We start from the raw sequence: 5,793 nt of genomic DNA, 5'->3' as shown, positions 1-5,793 counted from the left end.
AAGTGCATCAATGACGACGTCCCCACAGTGATCGTACAAACATATCCCAACCAGAAGCCATGGATTACAGGCAACAGGTCTTGCAAACTAGGGAAACCCAGCCACGAGCAGTGCCTTTTGTTCAAGCAACATTGATGCATGCATGAGAGCACCAGCTGTTTCGGATGACTGTGTGATCACGCTCTCCGTGTAGCCGATGTGAGTAAGACCTTTAAACAGGTCAACATAAACAAGGCGGCGGGGCCAGACGGATTACCAGGACCTGTACTCAGAGCATGCGCGGAGCAGCTGGCAAGTGTCACTGACATATCAACCTCTCCCTGACCGAGTCTGGAATACCTACATGTTTAAAGCAGACCACCATAGTCCCTGTACCCAAGAACGCCAAGTTAACCTGCCAAAATGACTACCGACCCGTAGCACTCACCGTCTGTAGCCATGAAGTGCTTTGAAAGGCTGGCCATGGCTCACATCAACACTATCATCCCGGAGACCCTAGGCCCACTCCAATTTGCATATCGCCCAGACAGATCCACAGATGATGCAATCTCAACACTGCCCTTTTCTCAACACTGCCCTTTCAAATGCTTATGTCATGCAATAAAATGCAAATTAATTACTTAAAAATCATACAATGTGATTTTCTGGATTTTTGTTTTAGATTCCGTCTCTCACAGTTGAAGTGTACCTATGATAAAAATTACAGACCTCTATATGCTTTGTAAGTAGGAAAACCTGCAAAATCGGCAGTGTATCAAATACTTGTTCTCCCCACTGTATATATATTTAATAAACATTTAAAAACAATACATTATAGCATAGACCTGCTAAGTTATTCACATCTAGCATAACAAACCATTAGAAACAGAATGAACAAAATGTATTATATATTTATTTTAGAAAATGCTAAAATTGTTCATGATGCAAACATTGGATGACTTGGTGAATGTGTGGTAGAGAGCAGCTGTCTGTTTTCCTCCCCCTCCTTCCATGGTGCTCGTTCAACATAGCATGAGTAGGGTCCTGTGAACATCAGTCATGAACTTGTTATTATGAACAACACCATCTTTCCTAATTGATAACGTTGACATATTGGCAAAATTGCTACGTACAAGCATTTCGCTACACCCGCAATAAAATCTTCTAAATATGTGTATATGACCAATACAATTTGATTTGATAATATGAAATCTGATGAGCAACAGCATCACCCCCATAACATCCATAAAGTCTAAAGAAATGTTTTCATTCAAGCATGTTGCCAATATGTGTAGATGTTATTATTGACAAAAGTGAATATGAACTTTATGGTTCCATGTACAATAGATTGAGGAGGAGTGTTCATTAAAGAAAGTGGTGGTGGATTGCATGTGTATGGTACTCATGGATAATGATGGATGTTAGTCATCCTAGGGAATCATTTAAATTCAGATGTAGTCCACTCCAGATCAGCTAAACATTCACATTGGCAGAATAAGGATATACAAACCCAACACAAAAACCACATTAATCTCACATTAATCAAGACAGCCCTGAACAACTCACAAAGTGCTTTACAGACACCCAGCCTAAAATGTCAAAGACCAAGCAATGCAGAGGCAGAAGCACAGTGTCTACCTGGCTGAGCTAGGGCTGACAGTGATGACTCTAAGCAGGGGTCCAGGATAAGGTAGCACGCCTGGTGATATCAGGCCAGAAGACCATAGCTGCAGTCGGAACGCCAGCCCGAGCAGGGGCTCAGGTCCTCTGGGAAGGGAGACACAGAGAGAAAGGGGGTGGGGGGATTAGTGGGAGCATGCCTAAAATAACTAATTACATCAAAACAGTTGCTTTGTGAGAAGGTGTTAAAGTTCAGTTAGCCATTGTTATGTAAATGGCAGCTGAAAAGTTCCAGTGACCTGGCTTTGGCCCCAAGTGAGAACAGGTCTACTGGAGCCATGGGAGCATGCCTAAGATCACACACTTCACCAGGGCCCATATTCACCAAGCATCCAATGTTGTTTTTCGACTGTAGCACCATTGTTACACTAGTGTATGCACCCTTATGTTATACTAGGGATACTGTGTTTCCATAGCTAGGACTGACAGCGAGGACTTGTGAGGAGCAGAATCAACAACATTTACATTTACATTTAAGTCATTTAGCAGACGCTCTTATCCAGAGCGACTTACAAATTGGTGCATTCACCTTATGACATCCAGTGGAACAGTCACTTTACAATAGTGCATCTAAATCTTTAAGGGGGGTGAGAGGGATTACTTATCCTATCCTAGGTATTCCTTAAAGAGGAAAACAGTTGCATTGTGAGGTGTTAAAATTCAGTTTGTTGAATGACCTTTTTCAAGGTCAGTCTCGCAAAAAGACGCATTCTTGCCTTCTAACTACCCGCTATTCAAAGTGCTCTGAACAAATTAAGGGAATTGTTCACAAACATTGGCACATCCTAAAATCCGATGATAGTCTCGGTAATGTGTTTTCGGACCTTCCCTTGGTCGTATTCTCGCGGGGCAGAAATCTCAGAGACCAATTGGTAAACTCTGATTTACCACCCCAAGATATTCCTGAACAACGTCTATTTGCGCCCCTACTGGATGGAAATTACAAATGTAATGGATGTGCTCAATGCAATGGCACTTAGAAATGTAGATCCTTCAAACACCCACAAACAGGGAAATTGATCCCAATAAAAGGTGTTATTACGTGCTCCAAAGTTATTTATCTTATAACTTGTCCTTGTGGTAAAATTATGTAGGTAAAACAAAGCACGAATTAAAAGTACATATCTCAGAGCATCATAGCACATTTACATTTACATTACATTTAAGTCATTTAGCAGATGCTCTTATCCAGAGCGACTTACAAATTGGTGCATTCACCTTATGACATCCAGTGGAACAGTCACTTTACAATAGTGCATTTAAATCTTAAAGGGGGGTGAGAGGGAATACTTATCCTATCCTAGGTATTCCTTAAAGAGGTGGGGTTTCAGGTGTCTCCGGAAGGTGGTGATTGACTCCGCTGTCCTGGCGTCGTGAGGGAGTTTGTTCCACCATTGGGGGGCCAGAGCAGCGAACAGTTTTGACTGGGCTGAGCACCATTACTTATCCAGTTGCGGCCCACTTCTTAGAGGCAGGCCACTCGATTTTGTCTCTGCGTTATATTGGCATCGAACATGTCACCCTCCCTAGGAGAGGGGGTGGCCTTGATAATTTATTGTTAAAACGAGAGGCTGCCTGGATCTTTAATTTAAAGACCCTTGTCGCCCTTCGGTCTCAACGTAGACTTTGATCTGAAGCCATTCTTGTAATTATTGTGACTTTGCCATTGTAATTGTTTGTAAACTTGTGTAGTCAAATTAATCTATGATCGTATGCTATCCATTTGTTGTTTGAATGCTGTTCTTTGTATGACATTTTAAAATGTGATTATTAACCAATGATATTAGGCCACTCTTGGCCATGATTACAGACACCTGTGTCTTTTGACACTATATAAACGAGTCATCTCGCAGTGTTTGTGATTATACCCTGATGAAGACAGCTTGGCTGTCGAAACGTTGGTAATTACATTTTTGCATCTGAGCTCCTAGAATGTGCGGCTCTCTTTTATTTTCAAGTTTCTACTCCGATAGCCAGCACCTCTTAATAGGTGTGCGTTTCTTTTTCTTCTAGAAAATTCACAGTTACCCATAGTTATGTAAATGCTGGCTGAAAAGTACCAGTGGCCTGGCTTTGGCCCCAAATGAGAGCAGGTCTGCTGGAGCCATGGCCCAGTGAGACACAGGTTCTGGCCCACGTAGATGGAAACCCTAAAAGTCTGAGCCTTTTGGGTAAAGCACTGGGGTAAATCCAATATGGAAATACGCCACAAGAGTAGGAGAGCTGACCTAGTGTCAGGTCCCACTAGTCAATATAATTTGATTAATGATGATCTTAAAGGAAAAACTGATCCTAGATCAGCACTCCTACTCTAAGACGCTTTGTGAATACGGGTCCAGATAAGACAAGTTGACCCTAACCCCACGGAACATAAGCTATTGCAAAATAATTACTGGGGGTGAGAAAGGGGGTTTGGGAAACACTGTGGGCCTGTTTACTGTCATCCCCTGGAGAGAGCCAAGCAGGAGGCAGTGGTTGTGTGGCTAGCAGAGGCAGAGGTGTGCTTAGCAGATCTGAAAGAGAGGCACAACAATATTTTCATGAGAATTCAAGTCCACTTGACAATTCAACAGAATTCAGTATTCTTCATGCTGATGATTTGTACATCTTGAGACAGATAGCAACACGGTACAAATATATTAAAACATCATATGGAATGTAACAAAGATACAGATGATGTCCATGTGGTGGTTTCAAGTAATAATGTTACTACAGAAAGCTGTCTAGCCATGCTTTTCCTGAAAATGTCTATCTGATATTATAGCTAGCTAGTTGATGTTGTTCTAGGTAGCTCACCCGAAGCAGGCTTTTCTCCTCCTCGCTGTGTCTGCAGATGCATGACTAGATGTATCAGATATACATTTTCAGGAAAAGCAGCTCATATAGCAAGCCAATAAAATGTATATCATTGCATTGGTTCAACGTTGACATTTAGCAAGCTTATCGAGATAAAAGGGGGAGATCTCTCAGATTCTATTTCAATAACAGTTGGCTCTCATCTCGTCTAGGCACGGCATCAGCCAGATGAAGCAACTGAACATCTAATCTTCTTCCCTATCCCCTCTTGTCTTAATTTTACATTTACATTACATTTAAGTCATTTAGCAGACGCTCTTATCCAGAGCGACTTACAGGGAGCTAGCCTGTTCTCCTCAAAACAGCATCAGCTTTGGAGCGGTTATGCTATGTGGAAACACTTGTTTTAATTGCTCCCTTCATTTCCCTCGCCAACGCCTTCATGTAGCTTTCAAATTCTGTGAATATCATTCAGTCGTTTTAAATAATTTGATCTATGTTTAACACAGTGGAAAGTGTCCTCCCATACTGGATCCCTGGACCCCTGTTTGAAAGCGCGTTCCTGAATGATGACAGCTCATCTGATTGGTTGGAAGAAAAAGCCCTGCCCACAAGAGCTCTGTTTTTCTCTGCTGCAGTTTGCTTGCAGAGCAGCTCTTCAAAGTAGAGACAAAACTCTTGAGTGTGCAGATTGGCAAATGTAGTTTTGATTCACAGATTGAGTTGCATGCTTGCAAATCGTATAGCATTTATTCACCTATCAAGTGACATGCTTGCAAGTGTTGTTGTATTTATTCTCAAAATAAGTTACATGTTTGCAAATATCTTTTGCAAATACAAAACTGATTAGGGCTATACAGGTGCAACTCATATTTGACATGTGCAAATCGTCCTTTACATGCCTGTACACTTATGTCTCTAATTTACTTCCATAAGTATAGGCTTCACTATATCCTATCAGGTCGAGAGTTACAATTCCAACCACGTATCACTAGGGGGAACAAACATGACTGTATCACAGTAAAGCTGTTTTGTTGTATGTCCGAATTAGTTACGTGCAAATGTCACACACGGAACCCTCTAGGTCGAGGTAAATAATATTATATTGATAGCACAGTGGGAAAATAGGAGAAATCGAAACATAAGTCATTTGCGCTATACTGTAACTTTCTCTGCTTATACCTGATTGGGTTGGACAATGAGGCAAATCCCCCCCCCCTCCCCCCCTACAGCGACAAACACACTATCGGCTACATCTGTCAGCAAGTGCCGCAGTTCTTCAGTCTATCATCTGACTGAACGCGTGCCCAAGCAGACAGCAGCAGCTTGTGGCGCGAG

The 5,793-nt window shown here is 42.0% G+C and overlaps 1 long non-coding RNA gene across 1 annotated transcript; it reads right to left on the bottom strand.

Annotated features, from left to right (window-relative positions):
* Positions 1-870: 870 nt before the first annotated feature.
* LOC124047754 lies at positions 871-4,988 on the bottom strand. The gene is made up of 4 exons (XR_006841119.1): positions 4,792-4,988; positions 4,053-4,172; positions 1,618-1,746; positions 871-1,023 (listed from the first exon to the last, which is right to left on the bottom strand). It is a non-coding gene; the product is annotated as an uncharacterized LOC124047754 (long non-coding RNA).
* Between the last annotated feature and the right edge of the window lie 805 nt (positions 4,989-5,793).

This window comes from Oncorhynchus gorbuscha, linkage group LG11, assembly GCF_021184085.1.
Source record: "Oncorhynchus gorbuscha isolate QuinsamMale2020 ecotype Even-year linkage group LG11, OgorEven_v1.0, whole genome shotgun sequence".
NCBI lineage: Eukaryota > Metazoa > Chordata > Actinopteri > Salmoniformes > Salmonidae > Oncorhynchus > Oncorhynchus gorbuscha.
This window is presented reverse-complemented; position numbering and strand designations above follow the sequence as displayed.